Raw genomic sequence first — 24,462 nt, forward strand, 5'->3', positions numbered from 1 at the left:
TGGACTCTGGAGCAGTGGAAATGCGTTCTCCAGAGTGATGAATCACGCTTCACCATCTGGCAGTCCGACAGAGTAAAGGCTTGTCCATTATTAAGACTATAGTGATAAATAATGTACATCCATCTAAAAGCTCCTCTGTGCACGCACGCACGCACGCTCGCGCACACACGCTCGCGCACACACACACACACACACACACACACACACACACACACACACACACACACACACACACACACACACACACTGTAGGGGATGGATGGCACATTCCTGTTTATGGGGACTGAAACAGGGCTAGGTCCCTCTGCAGCAAACAGACACACTGCCAAAATGGGTTCAGACAGCTCATCTTTAGAGGAAACAGAAGAAGGCCTGTGTTCAGACAACCTTGACAATGTGGACATGTTGTTTTATTAACATTGTCACTTCATCGGACTGCTATATCCCACCAAACCAGACTACCCATAAAAGGGAAAACACACGATTGAAAAACAAAAACACAAGTATACTAAACTGGAAGTCTGTACTATACATATTTATACTATGCTTAACATATACTTTTATCCTGGAATTCTAAGGAATGATTACCCATCCAGATTATCTAACCAATTATGACCATTAATATAATACATTATTACCATACATTAATAGCAGCCTGCTGAAGCTAAGCCATTCAATCTATAATAACTACTGAGCATCACTTATTTCCTCAGTTAAAGGCTTAAGCATCCTTACATAACTCCCCTGCATAGTCTATGTCCCAAATGGTTACCTATTCCCTACATAGCGCACTGGGCCTTTAAGCATCCGCAACACAGCAATTAACACAATGTAAAACTCCTACAAAGTTACCCGCACAAAATAGAGCATTTCATGGTAAATACCAGATGAGCTGCAAGACTGTCTCAGTAAATCAAAATCAAATCAAATTGTATTTGTCACATGCAACGAATACAACAAGTGTACACCTTACAGTGAAATGCTTACTTACAAGCCCTTAACCAACCGCGCAGTTTAAAGAAAAATACCTAAAAAAACAAGAAATAAAAGTAACAAAAAATGTAAGAGCAGCAGTAAAATAACACTAGCGAGGCTATATACAAGGGATACAGAGTTAGTCGAGGTATTTGAGGTAATATGTACATGTAGGCAGAGTTATTAAAGTGGCTATGTATAGATAATAAACAGAGAGTAGCAGCAGCATAAAAGATGGGGGGGGGGGGGGGGGGGGGCAATGCAAATAGTCTGGTTAGCCATTTGATTAGATGTTCAGTAGTTTTATGGCTTGGGGGTAGAAGCCTCTTGGACCTACACTTGGCTGTGCTGTAGCAGAGAGAACAGTCTATGACTAGGGTAGCTGGAGTCTTTGACAATTTTTAGGGCCTTCCTCTGACACCGACTGGTATAGAGGAAGCTTGGCCCCAGTGATGTACTGGGCCGTACGCACTACCGTCTGTAGTGCCTTGCGGTCGGAGGCCAAACAGTTGCCATACCAGGCAGTGATGCAACCAGTCGGGATGCTCTCGATGGTGCAGCTGTAGAACCTTTTGAGGACCTGAGGACCCATGCCAAATCTTTTCAGTCTCCTGAGGGGGAATAGGTTTTGTCGTGCCCTCTTCACGACTATCTTGGTGTGCTTGGACCATGTTAGTTTGTTGGTGATGTGGACACCAAGGAACTTGAAGCTCTCAACCTGCTCCACAACAGCCCCGTCGATGAGAATGGGGGCGCCACCTCTGGATGAGCGCCACCTCTGGATGAGCATTTTCCTGTTTGCTTATCACGTTATACAGCTCATTGAGTGCGGTTTTAGTGCCAGCATAGGGCTGTGGTGGTATGTAGACAGCTACGAAAAATACAAATGAAAACTTTCTAGTTAGATAATGTGGTCTACAGCTTATCATGAGATACTCTACCTCAGGCGAGCAAAACCTTGAGACTTCCTTAGATATCGTGCACCAGCTGTTGTGTACAAATTAACATAGACCGCCACCCCTTGTCTTACCAAAGGCCGCTGTTCTATCCTGCCAAAACAGTGTATAACCCGCCAGCTGTATGTTATTCATGTTGTCGTTCAGCCACGACTCGGGGAAACATAAGATATTACAGTTTTTAATGTCCCGTTGGCATGATATACGTGCTTTTAGTTTGTCCAATTCATTATCCAGCGATTGTACATAGGCCAACAGTACGGATGGCAAAGGCAGATTAGCCACTCGTTGTCGGATCCTCACAAGGCACCCCAATCTCTTTCCACAATACCTGTTCCATCTTTTTCTCCTGCGAATGACGGGGATGAGGGCCTGTTCGGGTGTCTGGAGTAAATCCCTCTCGTCCGACTCATTAAAGAGAAATTCTTCGTCCAGTTCAAGGTGAGTAATCACTGTTCTGATTTCCAGAAGCTCTTTTCGGTCATAAGAGATGGTAGCAGCAACATTATGTACAAAATAAGTTACAAAAATTGCGAAAAAGCAAAAAAAATAGCACTGTTGGTTAAGAACCCATAAAACTGCAACCAACCCCTCCGGCACCATCTTAGTAGCACTGTGATGTCACGTTTCAGTATGACAGATGTAATCCATGTCAAGTTTGAATAAATGTGACTTTACCTAGCAATAACAAAGAGTATACAACAGGTGGCTCTAATCCTGAATGCTGATTGGTTAAAAGCACATTCCAGCCGGTGTCTATTCCACTAAATCTATGATGTTAAAATGCCTACGTACTCTGTTCCATCTGACAGCACAATCCACCGTCTCATCAGCCCAGCCAAACAATTTATAAACTTGATCTCCACTATAAAAAGCATCTAGACATTATCTCACATTTATTTTAGACTAACATTTTGTTTCAACAGCAGATATTTGTATAAACCTTGCAGTCTGTCTCTCAGACATGTGCAACATTGTTTCAATATTAAAATTAGATCTCCAGCTGTCCCATAGTAATGAATGTGTCGGGGTCGGTAGTTGGGACGAGACAGACAGACAGGCAGGCAGCGTTATTCGATATATACAAAGACATTTCAAATGAAAAAAGGTCAAACGAAACAAACAAAACATTGAGATTGCCGTCTTTACAGCTTCAGTGTTTGAAGTGATTGTGTTAGCTGTGTTGTTGCCTAGCTCCTCTGAACAGTGTCCTGATGAGAGAGCACATTTTCTGAGCCAGGTGAAATCGCACCTCATTAGCTCATTGTAATGGATGTATCCAAATAAATGCCTCTAGAAAATAGCTTAAACAAATGCAAATGCAGCTACTGTTATAATTTTTGACGTTTGAATTGACTGTAAGTTAGCCATAGTTGGCTAGCTAGCAAGCAAGCGATAAGAACGATGCCAGCCAGTATTGGCAATGGGACATCTAGAACAAACGACTGGGTCGCGTCTATAGATACAGAAAAAAAGACTTAACGACTAGGTTGTGTCTCTGGCAACCAAACCAATAGAAAGAACAACCAGCCAGCTTGGGTAGCAACCCTAGATTTGTGTTGGGACTATATTTCGTGGAAGGATGAAATAGTATGAATAAATTAATCAAAAGAACATTTTTAATGAAAATGTATCAATCTTTACTTGAATATGTTGGTAACCTGTTGAATAAAAATGATAATGCCCTCGAAGCCGGTGTGTGGAGGGCATAACAACACCCGTGCCAATATATACTCCAAACACTGGCTTCGAGAGCATCGTCACTTAAATAACCTGCAGCAATTCTAAGCGTGTGTGTGTGTTAGAGAGAGAGAGAGGGGAGAGAGAGGGAGGGGAGAGAGAAACAAAGAGAGAGAGATTGAGGAGGGTGGGTGAGAGAGAGGATATCTCATTGTGTTTTCTGTTTACGTAGCTGCCATTGGATTAGCTAGGAACATTCCTGTCTGTCTGTCTGTCTGTCTGTCTGTCTGTCTGTCTGTCTGTCTGTCTGCTGTTCCCCTATACAGCCACAGCCTCTGGTCTGGCATCCCTCCAACGCCTTTAATCTAATACTGATTAGAGTAAACAATGGGTTGGGACAAGAGCTCCCGACCATGTGACCTGACCAAGAGAAACTCAATAGCCAATGCTAAAACCTCTAAAACAGAAAATGTGTTACATAGTTATTATATTGTCTTATATGGAGTTTTCCTGACCTGAGACAATGTTTGGCTGAACACATGTAGAGCACCAAAATAATTTAGATGAATCTGCACAGTATGTTCTATAGACAGCGTGACATTTGAGCTCACGCTCCAGACACTTCTGTCATTGATCACTTCAAGTACCGCAAGCAACCATAAGCAGAAGTCTGTCTGTCTGTCTTAAACTGTACTGTACCTGCTGCATGTTAATGCTGGTCAGGAAGGAAGCAGGAAGCAGGAGGTATGGGTTGAGGTATGGGTCAATAACCTGACAGAGACTATTATGGTCCAAATATTGAGTCACTGTTATATGACTAGGTCTACTAACAGACCATTTAAAGATGGGAAGCAGCAAGGAAACAGTGCACAGCAGTACATCATTTCATGGCTTTGAGAAAGCCACATCCCCAAAAGGAGTGTCTATTTAAATGGCTGATGAAAAGTGCAGAGGAGGAATCTAAAGCATGGAGCCATGGCTAGCAGGCTCTATGAGCCTCCACTGTCCTGTCTTCTGTTCTGGGATAATTAAAAGCTCTGAAAGCTCTACGGCTGGCTGCTGCTGCAGTTTATGTCTGATTTAGACTTATTTATGGATCAACTCAAGCATTTATTGTGGGAGAAAACGGCAGGAAATATGTGGCCCAGTGAACAATAAATCTCCCAGAGAAGGGTTTGGGCTGAACTGGGCTGCCTGTCGGGAGTACTAACTGCCCTGGAACATAAATACAGTACAGAACAGTAGGAAAACACAGGACACAGGAGAACATGCACAAAAACAAATGTTGACGGGGGGTGGCTTAAGTTTAGATGGAAGAGAGCTGCTGAACTCACGTCCACTACTGTTGCTGCCATCATGGACACACACAAGCACACAAACAGAAACACACATACACACACACACTCACCATATCCATGAGTGTCTCCTGAAAGGGAAGTTGCTGAAGTGCATCATAGTCCTTTCCCGCAACCTGTGGCAGAGTCCAGGCTTCTTGGAACTGTGTACTGAATCTTTCCTCTAACCTTTAACACGATCTACACACACTGCCCTCCACGTGTTGCAACCACTTCCAAAACAACATCATGTCTGCATGCCCCTTACAGTGCTCTACACCATATTAATAATACTCATTCCAGTGATGTGCCACCACGTGAACAAGTCATCATGTAGTCAGTAGATGGGATATGAAAAGGCTACATACTGCAAGGCCACCCAAGCTTGGATAAACAAATGCAGTTTGATGCATGCAAGCCTTCAGCGGTGTAAATGAGAGTCCTCAGAGCTGTGACCCAGGAGTCCACACAGGATCGGCTACTAGTTTCTCAGGCGGCTGCTCTTTTCTCCGAGGGATTCTTCCGGTGAGGACCTGGAAATCGCTGTCCCACATCCTCATGGTGAACGGGCTCAGGAATTCATCTCTCCGGAAACCATTCCTTTTCCTGAAAGCCAGGGAAGACGGTTGGAGCAGGAGCAGTCAACACTGGCGTGACAGAGCATGTTACTCTCTCTCTGTCTCTCCCTATATCTCTATGTCTATCTTCCTCTCTCCTATCTCTCTCTTCCTCTCTCCTATCTCTCTCTTCCTCTCTCATATCTCTCTCTTCCTCTCTCCATCCTCCTCTCTCCTATCTCTATCTTCCTCTCTCCTATCTCTATGTCTATCTCTTCCTCTCTAGATTCTGCCTGTCCCCATTAGCTCCCGGGGAAGAAGGAATAAGGGGTAAAAAAATGTGTGAAGCGCTGCGCTCTCATCCCTGCTCTCCCTCTCATCTCTGTTCTCCCTCCCTCCCTCCCTCCCTCCCTCCCTCCCTCCCTTCCTTCCTTCCTTCCTTCCTTCCTTCCTTCCTTCCTTCCTTCCTTCCTTCCTTCCTTCCTTCCTTCCTTCCTAGTCAGTCTGAGGGATGTCCTGACCCTGTTAGGTGTGTGACTGCTCCTTCTGTGTACAGTGAGCTAAACCTATTGATCCTCTTAGTGCACACAGCTCAGCCTTCATTCAGTGGGAAGAGGAGGAGAGGAGAGGAGGAGATGAGAGGAGAGGAGGGGAGGAGAGGAGGGAGGGAGGAGAGAAGCTTCCCAGTCCTCTAAGGCTTGGTTTTGCTGACCTGCAGTCACAGATGTCTGTACAATGCAGACTGCAGACATCTGTGTTTGTGAGTGTGTAGGAAAATGTGTGTGCAAGAGTGCGTGTGCATGTGTGTGTGTGTGTGTGTGTGTGTGTGTGTGAGTGTGAGTGTGAGTGTGAGTGTGTGTGAGTGTGAGTGTGAGTGTGAGTGTGTGTGTGTGAGTGTGCATTCGTGTAAGCCTCCTCAGAGACAGCTTGTCAACTTGTGGCACTGCAGTGAGGTAAAAACCAAACACACATGCATACCGCATGCACACACATAAACACACACACAGATTTATTCTCAGAGATAGGCTAGTGTGGTGGTAACATCTGTCATTTCCCAAATGTACATATTACCATGAATACTAAAACAAAACCTCTCTCACTCTGCCTCCCTCTTCTCCCTCTTTCTCTGTCATCAACACCACTATCTTTCTCTAGCTCCTTCCTTCTCCATCTCTATCCAGGCTTCTCTGTGTTGGTTCTATTCTATCATTTCTTTCCTCTCTCACTATGTTTGCGATTCTCTCTGTCCCTCCCCCACTTTCTCTCCCTTATCTCTCTCTTTCTCTCCTTCCTCTTCCCTACTCTCTCTCTTTCTCTCACTGTGCCAACACATCATTGAACCATGACCTTTCAGACTGCAGAACTAATGCTGGCGCATGTTTCTGTGTCTGTATGTGTCTAGGTTGGGGATGGGCAACTTTGATGGGAGTGGGGGCCACAAAAAACTCAAAGAACTCATCATGAAGTGCCGCAGTGATGCGTGGGTCTGCGTATCCACACCATTCCCGACACATGCAATCGTCTCTAACATTTTGTTGGCGTTTTATTGTTGCAGTTTTAGAGCAAGTTTGGAAAAATTCTATACATTTTGCCATGTGGCAGAGAGAAGATTTTGCTGTTTTATAATACATTTCATGCAACTCTACTTATTCTGCCATGGGGCAGAGATGAACATTTTGCTGTTTTATAATACCTTTCATGCAACTCTACTCATTCTGCCATGGAGCAGAGATGAACATTTTGCTGTTTTATAATACCTTTCATGCAACTCTACTCATTCTGCCATGGGGCAGAGATGAACATTTGCCTCTGAAATGTAGAGCTCTCCTGACAGTTATCCAACTCTGTATCTATACTCATTACAATACCACCACTAATCTCAAACGCTGATGAAAATGTTCTCACATATTCTGGAGTTTAGTTATTACAATTATCTGAAGTCAAAACAGGACACAATAATAGTGAAACAAGACAGTGTGTTCATCAATGAACATGTAACATACACTGAGTGTACAAAACACTAGGAACACCGGCTTTTTCCATGACAGACTGACCAGGTGAATCCAGGTGAAAGCTACGATCCCTTATTGATGTCACTTAAATCAGTGTAGATGAAGGGGAGGAGACAGGTTAAAGAATCATTTTTAAGCCTTGAGACAATTGAGACGTGGATTGTGTGTGTGTTCCATTCAGAGGGTGAATGGGCAAGACAAAATATTTAAGTGCCTTTGAACGGGGTATGGTAGTAGGTGCCAGGTGCACCGGCTTGAGTGTGTCAAGAACTGCAATGCTGCTGGGTTTTCCACGCTCAACAGTTTCCCGTGTATATCAAGAACTGTCCACCATCCAAAGGACATCCAGCCAACTTGACACAACTGTGTGAAGCATTGGAGTCAACATGGGCCAGCATCCCTGTGGGACATTTTCGACAACTTGAGTCCATGCCCCGACGAATTGAGACTGTTCTGAGGGTAAAAAGGGTGCAACTCAATATTAGGAAGGTTTTCCTAATGTTTGGTATACTCAGTGTATGTTGTACAATGCAGACGTGTGTGTGTGTGTGTGTGTGTGTGTGTGTGTGTAGGAAAATGTGTGTGCAAGTGTGCGCTTGCATGTGTGTGTGTGTGTGTGTGTGTGTGTGTGTGTGTGTGTGTGTGTGTGTGTGATGCTGAGTTGAGGTCAGCGTTAGCCCATTCTGAGTATGTGAGTGGTTGTGTGTGTGTGTGAGCATTAAAACTATCATCCTGGCTCTGAGCCAATTGCTGCGGTCTGAAAAACAGGATTCAGTCCTGCCTCTTACACACATCCTGCCCAACACACACGTCACCAGTCTCTCAACTCCTGCCAGGAGTCAAAACGCCGCTTGCCCTCCACAAACCTTCTCTATCAACCACCCGTCAGTGAGAGAGGAAGGAGTGGAAGGGTGGAGAGGAGAAGGTATGGGGTTAATTTGGGTGGTAACCAAGTAGAGGAATTCCTTTCCTTTGACTAGGGTGAAATAATACATAGTTTACTGTGTATTGACTCATAACCCGCAATCCCAGCGGTTATATCTGCAGGGCGGGTAGGTTTTGGGTCATGGAATATTTTGTGGATGAATGGCGGGCGGGATAAAACATTTAAATACATAAAAAATACATACATGTATAATTCTTGTGCAATTCATATCTATAGGCTACATTGATGTTTTTCTTTCATTATTTTTATCTGGCCCATGTTTTAGGGCCTAACTGTACACTCACCAAATACACGACAATCGCCAAATGCTTTTGGGAACTTGAGCAGAATATGTTAACGTCGATCCATTGAGGCAAAAAGCCACGTCGTTGTTTAATTCAATAAGAGAAAAGCTGCGAAATGGAGGGCAGAAAAAAATAGGAGGGTCAGAACAGTAGCCTGATGTTTAGGAAGGATTTGGTGAAGTGGTAAAAGAGGATGATAGCAGTGATAGCAGGATGATAGCAGTGATAGCAGGGATAGCAGGAGGATAGCGGATGTGTTACAGTGTGTATGATGATTGTGAGGCACTCCGCGTTGCATTGTGCATAAGAACAGCCCTTAGCCATGGTATACTGGCCATATACCACACCTCCTCAGGCCTTATTTTAATTATAGTGCAACAAGTAATGAAGAAGAATGCATGTATCTAAACTACCTGCCCTCCAGGACACCTACACCACCCGGTGTCACAGGAAGGCCAAAAAGATCAAGGACAACAACCACCCGAGCCACTGCCTGTTCACCCCACTATCATCCAGAAGGCGAGGTCAGTACAGGTGCATCAAACCTGGGACCGAGAGACTGAAAAACAGCTTCTATCTCAAGGCCATCAGACTGTTAAACAGCCACCACTAACATTGAGTGGCTGCTGCCAACATACTGACTCAACTCAGACCACTTTAATCATGGAAATTGATGGGAATTGATGTAAAAATGTATCACTAGCCACTCTAAACAATGCCACTTAATATAATGTTTACACACCCTACATTACTCATGTCATATGTATATACTGTACTCTATACCATCTACTGCATCTTGCCTATGCCGTTCGGCCATCACTCATTCATATATTTTATGTACATATTCTTATTTATTCCTTTACACTTGTAAAAGGTGTATAAGGTAGTTGTGAAATTGTTAGGTTAGATTACTTGTTAGATATTACCACATGGTCGGATCTAGAAGCACAAGCATATCGCTACACTCGCATTAACATCTGCTAACCATGTGTAATGTGACAAATAAGATTTGATTTGACAAGTTGACCAACAAATAGCCTAACAACATGTTGGAAATTATAGGCAGAAACATAAGCCTACCTTCAAAATCATTCTGCCATCTCTGACTGTACAGACTTTTTTCTTTATTTGCAGGTTAGGGTTGGGTGCGGACCTCAGATTTTCACTTTATCACATATAGTTGGTTGGTTACGGATGGGTTATTAGCAGTTATGTGCGGGTGCGGGTGAACAAGCAGCTGACCTGTGCATTACTAACACACACACACGCCATCATCCAAAGAGACCTCATCTAGCATCTCTGTGTCTCTGTCTGTCTGTGGTTTTGTTTCATAACGATGGTCCCAGTGTTCGGGCTGTTCCTCCTGCTCTACTGAACACTGGTAAGCTGTCACAAGCAATCCTGCAGCCTGCCACACTACAGACAGACAGGGGAGATAGGGAAAGGCCACAGTGGTGGGTACCGAGACAAAGAGAGAGAGAGAGGGAGGGGGAGAGAGACCGAGAGAGGCAGAGAGAAGGATGGCGGGTGTGTGTGTATTTTTTTTATTTTTTTACCTTTATTTAACTAGGCAAGTCAGTTAAGAACAAATTCTTATTTTCAATGACGGCCTAGGAACACTGGGTTAACGCCTGTTCAGGGGCAGAACGACAGATTTGTACCTTGTCAGCTCAGGGATTTGAACTTGCAACCTTCCAGTTACTAGTCCAACGCTCCAACCACTAGGCTTCCCTAGGCTACCCTGCCGCCCCAGGGGAAAGGGGGTAGAAAAGAGAAAGGAGATTGGAGAGACGGGAAAGGTCACAGTGGGTAAACATAGCTGCACTAAAAATCATAGCGAGATGGGGATGAGGGGGTGCAACTCAATATTAGGAAGGTGTTTCATGAAGTTGATGCAAAGAGTCAATATTTGCAGTGTTGACCCTTCTCTTTCAAGACCTCTGCAATCTGCCCTGGCATGCTTCTGATCCACATCCTGGCTGATGGCAGCCCATTCTTGCATAATCAATGCTTGGAGTTTGTCAGAATTTGTGGGTTTTTGTTTGACCATTTGCCTCTTGAGGACTGACTACACGTTCTCAATGGGATTAAGGTCTGGGGAGTTTCCTGCCCATAGACCCAAAATATCGATGTTTTGTTTCCCGAGCCACTTAGTTATCACTTTTGCCTTATGGTAAGGTGCTCCATCATCATGGAAAAGGCATTGTTCATCACCAAACTGTTCCTGGATGGTCGGGAGAAGTTGCTCTCGGAGGATGTGTTGGTACCATTCTTAATTCATGGCTGTGTTCTTAGGCAAAATTGTGAGTGAGCCCACTCCCCTGGCTGAGAAGCAACCCCACACATGAATGGTCTCAGGATGCTTGTAACGGCGTTCTTCATTTGTTGAAAGAGAGGACCGAAATGCAGCGTGGTGGTTACTCATGTTCTTTAATGAATGAATGACGATACATGAAATAACTAAATAAATACGAAAACAACAAACGGAACGTGAAACCTAATACAGCCTATCTGGTGAACACTACACAAAGACAGGAACAATCACCCACAAACACACAGTGAAACCCAGGCTACCTAAGTATGATTCTCAATCAGAGACAACTAATGACACCTGCCTCTGATTGAGAACCATACTAGGCCGAAAACATAGAAATGCCCCAAAACATAGAAAAACAAACATAGACTGCCCACCCAACTCACGCCCTGACCATACTAAATAAATACAAAACAACAGAAATAGAGGTCAGAACGTGACAGTACCCCCCCCCAAAGGTGCGGACTCAAAAACCTTGACCTATAGGGGAGGGTCTGGGTGGGCGTCTGTCCGCGGTGGCGGCTCTGGCGCGGGACGCGGACCCCACTTCACCATTGTCTTAGTCCGCCTTATTGTCCGCCTCCCTGGCTTACTCACCATGGCCACCCCTCTCAATGACCCCACTGGACAGAGGGGCTGCTCGGGACAGAGGGGCAGCTCGGGACAGAGGTGAAGCAGCTGCTCGGGACAGAGGGACAACTGCTCGGGACAGAGGGGCAGCTGCTCGGGACAGAGGGGCGATAGCAGCTCGGGACAGAGGGGCGATAGCAGCTCGGGACAGAGGGGCGATAGCAGCTCGGGACAGAGGGGCGGCAGCTGCTCGGGACAGAGGGGCAGCTGCTCGGGACAGAGGGACAGCTGCTCGGGACAGAGGGACAGCTGCTCGGGACAGAGGGACAGCTGCTCGGGACTGAGGGGCGGCAGCAGCTTGGGACAGAGGGGCGACAGCTGCTCTGGACAGAGGGGCAGCTGCTCGGGCGGCCCCTGGCTGACTGACGGCACTGGCGGCCCCTGGCTTACTGGCGGCCCCTGGCTGACTGGCGGCACTGGCGGCCCCTGGCTTACTGGCGGCCCCTGGCTGACTGGCGGCCCCTGGCTGACTGGCGGCACTGGCGGCCCCTGGTTGACTGGCGGCGCTGGCGCTGGGCTGACTGGCGGCACTGGCGGCCCCTGGTTGACTGGCGGCACTGGCGGCCCCTGGCTGATGGGCGGCACTGGCGGCCCCTGGCTGACGGGCGGCACTGGCGGTCCCTGGCTGACGGGCGGCACTGGCGGCACTGGCGGCCCCTGGCTGACGGGCGGCACTGGCGGCCCCTGGCTGACGGGCGGCACTGGCGGCCCCTGGCTGACGGGCGGCACTGGCGGCCCCTGGCTGACGGGCGGCACTGGCGGCCCCTGGCAGACGGGCGGCACTGGCGGCTCCTGGCAGACGGGCGGCACTGGCGGCTCCTGGCAGACGGGCGGCACTGGCGGCGCTGGGGCGGCGCTGGGCAGACGGGCGGCACTGGCAGCGCTGGGCAGACGGGCGGCGCTGGCGGCGTTGGGCAGACGGGCGGCGCTGGCGGCGCTGGGCAGACGGGAAGCTCCGGCAACGCTGGGCTGAGTAGCTCTCCTAGCGCCGAACAGGCGGGAGACTCCGGCAGCGCTGGAGAGGAGGAAGGCTCTGGTAGCGCCGGAGAGGCGGGAGACTCCGGCAGCGCTGGAGAGGAGAGAGCCCCTGCAAGGATGGGCCGGAGAGACAGCCTGGTACGGGGAGCTGCCACCGGAGGGCTGGTGCGTGGAGGTGGTGACGGATAGACCGGACCGTGCAGGCGCACTGGAGCTCTTGAGCACCGAGCCTGCCCAACCTTACCTGGTTGAATGCTCACGGTCGCCCTGCCAGTGCGGCGTGGTGGAATAGCCCGCACTGAGCTATGCAGGCGAACCGGAGACACCGAGCGCAAGGCTGGTGCCATGTAAGCCGGCCCAAGGAGACGCACTGGGGACCAGCTGCGTAGAGCCGGCTTCATGGCATTAGGCTCGACGCTCAATCTAGCCCGGCCGACACGCGGAACTGGAATATACCGCACCGGGCTATGCACCCGCACTGGAGACACCGTGCGCACCACTGCATAACACGGTGCCTGTCCGGTCTCTCTAGCCCCCCGGTAAGCACAGGGAGTCTGCCCAGGTCTCCTACCTGGCGTAGCCACACTCCCTGTTAGCCCCCCCCAAGAAATTTTTGGGGCTGCCTCTCGGGCTTCTTTCCGCGCCGCCGTGCCTGCTTCGCCAACTCCATTCTCTGATAACCTTCCGCGCACTGCTCCATCGAATCCCAGGCGGGCTCCGGCACTCTCCCTGGGTCGGCCGCCCACCTGTTGATCTCCTCCCAAGTAGTATACTCCATGCCATTGCTGTCCATAACGTCCTCCTTTCGCTGCTGCCTGTTAACACGCTGCTCGGTCCGAGTGTGGTGGGTGATTCTGTAACGGCGTTCTTCATTTGTTGAAAGAGAGGACCGAAATGCAGCGTGGTGGTTACTCATGTTCTTTAATGAATGAATGACGATACATGAAATAACTAAATAAATACGAAAACAACAAACGGAACGTGAAACCTAATACAGCCTATCTGGTGAACACTACACAAAGACAGGAACAATCACCCACAAACACACAGTGAAACCCAGGCTACCTAAGTATGATTCTCAATCAGAGACAACTAATGACACCTGCCTCTGATTGAGAACCATACTAGGCCGAAAACATAGAAATGCCCCAAAACATAGAAAAACAAACATAGACTGCCCACCCAACTCACGCCCTGACCATACTAAATAAATACAAAACAACAGAAATAGAGGTCAGAACGTGACAATGCTTTACTGTTGGCATGACACAGGACTGATGGTAGCGCTCACCTTGTCTTCTCTGGACAAGTTTCTTTTAAACCTTTTGCAGAATATCAGTCTGTCCCTGAAGTTTTTCCTGGAGAGAAGTGGCTTCTTTGCTGCCCTTCTTGACACCAGGCCATCCTCCAAAAGTCTTTGCCTCACTGTGCGTGTAGATGCACTCACACCTGCCTGCTGCCATTCCTGAGAAAGCTCTGTACTGGTGGTGCCCCGATCCTGCAGCTGAATCAACTTTAGGAGACGGTCCTGGCGCTTGCTGGACTCTCTTGGGCGCCCTGAAGCCTTCACAACAATTGAACTGCTCTCCTTGAAGTTCTTGATGATCCGATAAATGGTTGATTTAGGTGCAATCTTACTGGCAGCAATATCCTTGCCTGTGAAGCCCTTTTTGTGCAAAGCAATGATGACAGCACGTGTTTCCTTGGAGGTTGTAAGGACGTTCGTCTGTACGAGAGGCGGACCAAAGCGCAGCGTGGTTGTTTTGATTCATGTTTTAATAAATAACTTCACATGAACAAACTAACAAAAACAAGAAATGTGAAAACGCAAAACAGTCCTATCCTGTGACAACAAACACAGTGACAGGAACAATCACCCACAAACACACAGTGACACCCAGGCTACCTAAGTATGATTCTCAATCAGAGACAACTAATGACACCTGCCTCTGATTGAGAACCATACTAGGCCGAAACATAGAAATACCCAAATCATAGAAAAACAAACATAGACTGCCCACCCAACTCACGCCCTGACCATACTAACTACATACAAAACAAAGGAAATAGAGGTCAGAACGTGACAGTACCCCCCCCCCCCAAAGGTGCGGACTCCGGCCGCAAAACCTTGACCTATAGGGGAGGGTCTGGGTGGGCGTCTGTCCGCGGTGGCGGCTCTGGCGCGGGACGCGGACCCCACTTCACCATTGTCTTAGTCCGCCTTATTGTCCGCCTCCGTGGCTTTCTCACCATGGCCACCCTTCTCAATGACCCCACTGGACAGAGGGGCTGCTTGGGACAGAGGGGCAGCTCGGGACAGAGGTGAAGCAGCTGCTCGGGACAGAGGGACAACTGCTCGGGACAGAGGGGCGGCAGCAGCTCGGGACAGAGGGGCGGCAGCAGCTCGGGACAGAGGGTCGGCAGCAGCTCGGGACAGAGGGGCGGCAGCTGCTCGGGACAGAGGGGCGGCAGCTGCTCGGGACAGAGGGGCGATAGCAGCTCGGGACAGAGGGGCAGCTGCTCGGGCGGCCCCTGGCTGACTGGCGGCCCCTGGCTGACTGGCGGCACTGGCGGCCCCTGGCTGACTGGCGGCACTGGCGGCCCCTGGCTGACTGGCGGCACCTGGCTGACTGGCAGCACTGGCGGCCCCTGGCTGACGGGCGGCACTGGCGGCCCCTGGCTGACGGGCGGCACTGGCGGCCCCTGGCTGACGGGCGGCACTGGCGGCCCCTGGCTGACGGGCGGCACTGGCGGCTCCTGGCAGACGGGCGGCACTGGCGGCTCCTGGCAGACGGGCGGCACTGGCGGCTCCTGGCAGACGGGCGGCACTGGCGGCTCCGGGCAGACGGGCGGCACTGGCGGCGCTGGGCAGACGGGCGGCACTGGCGGCGCTGGGCAGACGGGCGGCACTGGCGGCGCTGGGCAGACGGGCGGCACTGGCGGCGCTGGGCAGACGGGCGGCACTGGCGGCGCTGGAGAGGAGGAAGGCTCTGGAAGCGCCGGACTGAGTAGCTCTTGTAGCGCCGAACAGGCGGGAGACTCCGGCAGCGCTGGACAGGAAGAAGGCTCTGGTAGCGCCGGAGAGGCGGGAGACTCCGGCAGCGCTGGAGAGGAGGGAGCCCCTGTAAGGATGGGCCGGAGAGACAGCCTGGTACGGGGGGCTGCCACCGGAGGGCTGGTGCGTGGAGGTGGTGACGGATAGACCGGGCCGTGCAGGCGCACTGGAGCTCTTGAGCACCGAGCCTGCCCAACCTTACCCGGTTGAATGGTCCCGGTCGCCCTGCCAGTGCGGCGAGGTGGAATAGCCCGCACTGGGCTATGCAGGCGAACCGGGGACACCGTGCGCAAGGCTGGTGCCACGTAAGCCGGCCCAAGGAGACGCACTGGAGACCAGATGCGTAGAGCCGGCTTCATGGCACTTGGCTCGATGCCCACTCTAGCCCGGCCGATACGCGGAGCTGGGATGTACCGCACCGGGCTGTGCACCCGCACTGGGGACACCGTGCGCTCCACAGCATAACACGGTGCCTGCCCGGTCTCTCTAGCCCCCCGGTAACCACAGGAAGTTGGCTCAGGTCTCCTACCTGGCGTAGCCATACTCCCTGTTAGCACCCCCCCAAGAAATTTTTGGGGCTGACTCTCAGGCTTCCATCCACGACGCCGCGCTGCCTCCTCATACCGGCGCCTCTCCGCTTTCGCCGCCTCCCGTTCTTCCTTGGGGCGGCGATATTCTCCTGGCTGAGCCCAGGGTCCTTTACCATCCAAATCTTCCTCCCATGTCCATTTCTCCAAATAGTGCAGCCTCTCCCACTGCTGCTGCTGCTCTTCCTGTTGCTGCTGCCTCTGTTGCTTCTCCTGCTGCTCCTCTTGCCGTTGCCCGTTACCACGCCGCTTGGTCCTGTTGGGGTGGGTGATTCTGTAACAACGTTCGTCTGTACGAGAGGCGGACTAAAGCGCAGCGTGGTTGTTTTGATTCATGTTTTAATAAATAACTTCACATGAACAAACTAACAAAAACAAGAAATGTGAAAACGCAAAACAGTCCTATCCTGTGACAACAAACACAGTGACAGGAACAATCACCCACAAACACACAGTGACACCCAGGCTACCTAAGTATGATTCTCAATCAGAGACAACTAATGACACCTGCCTCTGATTGAGAACCATACTAGGCCGAAACATAGAAATACCCAAATCATAGAAAAACAAACATAGACTGCCCACCCAACTCACGCCCTGACCATACTAACTACATACAAAACAAAGGAAATAGAGGTCAGAACGTGACAGAGGTAACCATCATTGACAGAGGAAGAACAATGATTCAAAGCACCACTCTCCTTTTGAAGCTTCCAGTCTGTTATTCGAACTCAATCAGCATGACAGAGTGATCTCCAGCCTTGTCCTCGTCAACACTCACACCTGTATTAACTAGAGAATCACTGACATGATGTCAGCTGGTCCTTTTGTGGCAGGGCTGAAATGCAGTGGAAATGTTTTCTTGAGATTGAGTTCATTTGCATGGCAAAGAGGGACTTTGCAATTAATTGCAATTCATATGATCACTCTTCATAACATTCTGGAGTATATGCAAATTGCAATCATACAAACTGAGGCAGCAGACTTTGTGAAAATTTATATTTGTGTCATTCTCAAAACTTTTGGCCACGACCGTACACTCAGTGTATGTCAGCTGCAGAGAGACAAGAGAGAGCCATAATAAAAATGAATGTTGATCAGTCATGAAAATAAAAGTGCTGAAAACTTGTTGGCTCACTATTTAAAAAGAAGATGGAGAACCAGCTATAGGATGAAAAGTACCAGCGTTTTGGCGCAGGATTTTTTTTAAATAAATAAATACAGTACATATATATATTTATATTTTACAAATCGACACTTGGAGTCAAAGTATCAATATAATATCGACCTAAGTAATATTGCGATATGTAACTGTATCGATTTCCCACACTGTTAACATCACAAAACATTATGGATTCCTAGGCTTGGAGTGGAAATGGAGGCCAGGATTTTATAGTCCTTGGATTTGGATATCGATTTCATGTGTGCTGACATTTATCTCCAGATCAATAGCTGAGAGAACAGCGGAGAACAACCTCCAATATGTCTACTTAGAAAACAATAGAATGCCATTTAAATTACATAGGTAATGAGATAGTGAGTCTCTAAGTGCTTTTTTATAATTTAATCACAGAAATATCCCTTCCATCTCACTGCTCAGTTCTCAGTCGCAAATAGGTGGTGTTGACTTATTGACAGAAAATAGGGCCTGGTAGCCCGCTGGGCTGCCAAATCTAGGGTGCATTATGTCCACAAAGGGGATGCCGCCGTGAAATTCGAGGCATTATCAAGTGCTTGTCAAATTGTGAATGAGAGACTACTGAAGTGAGTGCAGCCTGCACTGTACACACTCATTATGCAGCCTTACAATGTACTAAAAATCAAAACACATAGCCCAACTTTTGTAGAACAACTAAGTACACGAATAACTCTAAATTAAGCATATAGGAGTACCTGTTTATTTGTTAACTGCTCAACACAGAATAGCAGCATGTGCGCACTCCCTCAAATCGTTTGGAGAAAATATCCTTTCTATTTTATTCAGCTTGGTTCAATTGTATTCTTCATACTATTAAATAATATAAAATATTGCCACGGAATTAAAATAAAATCTTGTCTGCTAAATGAACTAGTGTAGCCCACAGCCATTTGCCATAGTCACATCAGGATCTAACATAAGGACAACTCAGAATATCAGAGTATGCTATTATTTTCTTTTGAAATAGACTACATTTTCTTCATATCACGCTTCTTTATACCTGTCTAAAATAAGTCATGGATTTATTGTGAAGGTGTAGGCTATATTACATGGAATTATTAGACTTTTTAAAATGGCTTGTAGTCTATGTGTGGAAGCCAGGAGATGCTAAATGTGTTTATGTTAATTAACCAACAGTTATTTGCTTGACAATCACCGGCCTATGAAATTTCATGACCGCCACAGCCCTGGCGGGCTGCCAAATCTATCAAAGTATTCTTCATCTCAAATTCATATGGAAATACAACAGAAATGTGAACAGTTGAGTGAAGAGTGAAGGACCCTCTATTCTCAGTACATCAGTCCCTAGAGAGAGGGTGAGATGTAGGTGGGCTATCTCGGCAAGCTGTCCGTCAAACGGGTAGCCGTGGAAATGCCAAGGCCCCCGCTTGCCCTCCTTGTCATTCATAGCCTGTGATGAGATGGCATTTCACTAAAGGTTAACTAATTTTCCCATCAAATTATACATTGGTAATTAGATACACAAAACCTAATGTGGGGGTTGGTAGCATTAAGCGCTGGTTGGAGAAATAATGTGTTTGAGCATCTCAATACTAAAATGTTGCATTAGGTGCAGATCAACAAGAAGCCTATTCCACTGTTCTTCTCTTGTAAATCCCTGTCTCTGAAACCGTTAGGAAGACAACGTTCACATTTGAATGGGATATGTCCATTTTAGCACCAAAAATAATAAAAGGTCACTCACACGTGAATCATTTTAATAGCACACCATGCCATCCCAATGACCCCATATATCCTCAACATTCATGCCTTGCCTTTAATTCAGCTGGCTAACAAGGTTGGCTACATATTGAAGTATGCTTTACATAGATTCACTGACTTTAGCAAATGATATGAGATGGATGCTGCTTCAGTGGCTAAAAACAGTAATATGGTGTGATCACCAGGCACCATGCTGCAGAGTATCTGGTTTGAGGTACTTTGGCTGTTGTTGATGCTATTATCTGTTTCTCTGTTTTAATAACTGCCTCTCCCTGGAGCAGGTACAGATGGGAAGCTGTTTAAATATCAATGGGCCATGACTGCAGGCAATTCTCACTACAGTACCACCAGCTGCAGCTAACTAACATGCCTCTCTGTAAGACTTACTCCCCCTCTTACTCAGAGGACCAGTTGAAAGTGTGAGCCAATCTGAATCTCTATCACAGTTGGGGTGACAGAGGGCACATTGTTTATTATGCAGTGTCAGGGCACTCCACCCTTACTACACCCCTGACTACAGCAAGCTAGGAGCCTACTCCACCCTTACTACATCCCTGACTACAGCCAGCTAGGAGCCTACTCCACCCTTACTACATCCCTGACTACAGCCAGCTAGGAGCCTACTCCACCCTTACTACATCCCTGACTACAGCCAGCTAGGAGCCTAACTCCACCCTTACTACATCCCTGACTACAGCCAGCTAGGAGTCTACTCCACCTTTACTACATCCCTGACTACAGCCAGCTAGGAGCCTACTCCACCCTTACTACATCCCTGACTACAGCCAGCAAGGAGCCTACTCCACCCTTACTACATCCCTGACTACAGCCAGCTAGGAGCCTAACTCCACCCTTACTACATCCCTGACTACAGCCAGCAAGGAGCCTACTCCACCCTTACTACATCCCTGACTACAGCCAACTAGGAGCCTACTCCACCTGGCTTGTAGCCCATCACCCCTCACTCTCTGTCCTATGACCAGACAAGCCCCCCCCCCACCTCCACCTTCACGCACACCCCATCACTGGATCTCAGGCTAATGCCATTTTACTAACCCCACTAGCCAGCTCCAGCTGACTGTCCGAGCACCCTCGACTCCACTCCTGGTCATCGTTCCTTGATTCGTTAATTACGTCCAGAAATATAATTTGTCCTGCATTGCACCAGTGTTATGTCATTATGGCAGCTCTGACTGATGCTGGTCTGCTTCTCCCAGTGCTTCTCTCAGTTTGGAAATGAATCACTGATCACACTGCTCAGATCGCCACACTCATCTACAGTATCTGGGTGTTATTAGTACTGCCTCAGAGTGATTCAATGATCTCCAATGACCTCCAGGATATGGTAATAATCAAAGGATTGGATTGGCCCGAAGCACAGATCTACTATATCAGCTGACCCTCCGGAAATTCTAACCTTAACAAGCCAAAACTGAGCTTCAGTGTCTATGGTCAATTTCAATTTCCTTCACATCAAATGCTATGGCAATGTTAAACTAAATTGATATCATACTTAGTGTTTGCTATGATAAACTCATATGATAAATTATAGAATACAATACATGTATTTTGCAAAATCATCAGTGATTGACAAAGGTGCTGTGAGAGATGTGGGTAACCTGCCTAGCAACAGGGGAGCTGACTAGACCGCTCCCTCCATCTATAACTGTGTTGACCAGACCTCCCTCCAACCAATAACTGTGTGTCCTGTCCTTCCAGGGAAGAGCAGAGTGGAGCAGGAGGAAATATGATCCAGTCATTTAGAACTGGTTCAGGCTCTTTGTTAGAGAACAATTAACTGAGATGAATTAAATAATCAACACCTCATGTCGGAGGCCCATTTGCATAATGGCAATTCATTGAACAACACGTTTCTCATATAACACATTTCTCTCAAATTCCATTACGGAGCATCAATTATGAAAACAGCTGAGTGTAAGAGGAACTTGGGCAACATTAAACTGTAAAAGCAATTACAAGCTAGGTGGAGGCAGCCAGGCCATAATATTACCCAAAAGGCTCTGTCTATGAGATGATATGTCTGATAGCTCAGGGACACGACTAGGTTGGTGTGATCTAATGTAATATTTAATTATTCTGTTTTGATGACAACACTAGGGCTTTACAGTACATGGCAGTAACATTATTTTTGCAGGATTTACAGATAAGTAACATATGTAGTTATTTTGGAGTTATTTATAAATGTGATAAGAATCAATTGTATTATTAGAAGAGGAGTTGACTGTAATACTAAAATAACTGGTTAAGGTTTTGAACCCCCCATGCTACTGTCCTCTCCCCTGAGTAACAGTGACAGAGCCCAAAGGAGAGGACCTGGGCCACTGTGTCTGCTCCTGCCAAAGCCCAGATGACATTTAAAAGTCAAGGGTTCACCACAGCTTCTCCTGCCTCAAGTCATTCCCACCTATACCTTACCACCAGTGAGTGGAGGGTTTTGAGTGAAAACCCCCACTGGGAGATGATACTAGGATATCTAGGACAGAGACACACAGCTTAGGGACAGATAATATACAATAGGGCAAAAAAGTATTTCGTAATTTTCTTCCATTCATTCATTCAGGTACACTTCAACTATGACAGACAAAATGAGAAAAAAAAATCCAGAAAATCAGATTGTAGGATTTTTTATGAATTTATTTGCAAATTATGGCCAAACAGTTCTATTTTTGTTTCATCAGACCAGAGGACATTTCACCAAAAAGTACGATCTTTGTCCCCATGTGCAGTTGCAAACCGTAGTCTAGCTTTTTTATGGCTTCTTCCTTGCTGAGCGGCCTTTCAGGTTATGTCGATATAGGACTCGTTTTACTGTGGATATAGATACCTTTGTACCTGTTGCCTCCAGCATCTTCACAAGGTCCTTTGCTGTTGTTCTGGGATTGATTTGCACTTTTCGCAGCAAAGTACATTCATCTCTAGGAGACAGAACGCGTCTCCTTCCTGAGCGGTATGATGGCTGTGTGGTCCCATGGTGTTTATACTTGCGTACTATTGTTTGTATGGAAGAACGTGGTACCTTCAGGCGTTTGGAAATTTCTCCCAAGGATGAACCAGACTTGTGGAGGTCTACAATATATTTTCTGAGGTCTTGGCTGATTTCTTTTGATTTTCCCATGACGTCAAGCAAAGAGGCACTGAGTTTGAAGGTAGGCCTTGAAATACATCCACAGGTACACCTCCAATTGACTCAAATGATGTCAATTAGACTATCAGAAGCCATGACATAATTTTCTGGAATTTTCCAAGCTGTTTAAAAGGCATAGTGAACTTAGTGTATGTAAACTTCTGACCCACTGGGATAATCTGTCTGTAAACAATTGTTGGAAAAATTATTTGTGTCATGCACAAAGCAGATGTCCTAACCAACTTGCCAAAACTATAGTTTGTTAACAATAAATGTGTGGAGTGGTTGAAAAACAAGTTTTAATGACTCCAACCTAAGTGTATTTAAACTTCCGAAATCAACTGTATATTTGGGCAGCTTCCCCCATTCTTCTCTGCAGAACCTCTCAAGCTCTGTCAGGTTGGATGGAGAGCGTTGCTTCACAGCCATGTTCAGGTCTCTTCAGAGATGCTTGATTGCGTTCAAGTCCGGGCTCTGGCTGGTCCACTCCTGCTTTGTATTGGCTGTGTGCTTAGGGTCATTGTCCTGTTGGAAGGTGAACCTTCACTCCAGTCTTAGGTCCTGAGTGCTGTGGAGTATGTTTTCATCAAGGATCTCTCTGTACTTTGCTCTGTTAATCTTTGCCTCGATCCTGACTCATCTCCCAGTCCCTGCCGCTGAAAAATATCCCCACAGCATGATGCTGCCACCCCCATGCTTCACAGTAGGGATGGTGCCAGGTTTCCTCCAAAAGTGAGGCTTGGCATTCATTCAGTTTCATCGGACCAGAGAATCTTGTTTCTCATGGTCTGAGAGTCTTTAGGTGCCTTTTGGCAAACTCCAAGTGGGCTGTCATGTGCCTTTTACTGAGGAGTGGCTTCTGTCTGGTCACTCTACCATAAAGGCCTCATAGGTAGAGTGCTACAGAGATGGTTGTCCTTCTGGAAGGTTCTCCCATCTCCACAGAGGAACTCTGGAGCTCTATCAGAGTGACCATAGGGTTCTTGGTCACCTCCCTGACCAAGTTTGGCCGGGAGGCCAGCTCTATGAAAAGTATTGGTGGTTCCAAACTTCTTCCATTTAAGAATGATGGAGGCGGGCCTCCTGAATGGCACATTGGTCTAAGGCACTGCATCGCAGTGCTAGCTGTGCCACTAGAGATCCTGGCTCGAGTCCAGGCTCTGACGCAGCCTGCCGCGACCGGGAGACCCATGGGGCAGCGCACAATTGGCCCAGCGTCGTCCTGGTTAGGGGAAGGTCTGGCTTGTACCATCGCGCAGTAGCGACTCCTGTGGTGGGCCAGGCGCGAAGCACGCTGACACGGTCGCTGGGTGCACGGTGTTTCCTCCAACACATTGGTGCGGCTGGCTTCCGGGTTAAACGGGCATTGTGTCAAGAAGCAGTGCGGCTCTGCTGGGTTGTGTTTCGGAGGTCGCACGGCTCTCGACCTTCGCCTCTCCCAAGTCCGTACGGGAGTTGCAGCGATGGATCAAGACTGTAACTATCAATTGGTTACCACGAAATTGGGGAGAAAAAGGTAATACATTTTTTTTCAAATAAAAAATTAAAGAATGATGGAGGCCACTGTGTTCTTGGGGACCTTCAATGCAGCAGAAATGTTTGAGTACCCTTCCCCAGATCGACACAATCCTGTCTTGGAGCTCTACAGACAATTCCTTCGACCTCATGGCTTGGTTTTTGCCCTGACATGCACTGTCAACTGTGGAACCTTATATAGACAGGTGTGTGCTTTCCCAAATCATGTCCAATCAATTTAATTTACCACAGCTGGACACCAATCCAGTTGGATGATCAATGGAAACAGGATGTACCTGATCTCAATTTAGAGTCTCATAGCAAAGGGTCTGAATACTTATGTAAATGAGGTATTTCAGTTTTATTTATTTTTACATTTGCAAACATTTCTAAAACCTGTTTTCGCTTTATCATTATGGTGTATTGAGAGTAGATTGATAAGGAAAAATATTAATTTAATCCATTTTAGAATAAGGCTGTAATGAAACAAAATGTGGAAAAAGTCAAGGGTTCTGAAAACTTTCCGAAGACACTGTACATGTATGACCCTGACTCTACAGTCAAGTCCCCATCA

Source organism: Oncorhynchus mykiss, chromosome 6, assembly GCF_013265735.2.
Source record: "Oncorhynchus mykiss isolate Arlee chromosome 6, USDA_OmykA_1.1, whole genome shotgun sequence".
In the NCBI taxonomy this organism is placed as follows: domain Eukaryota; kingdom Metazoa; phylum Chordata; class Actinopteri; order Salmoniformes; family Salmonidae; genus Oncorhynchus; species Oncorhynchus mykiss.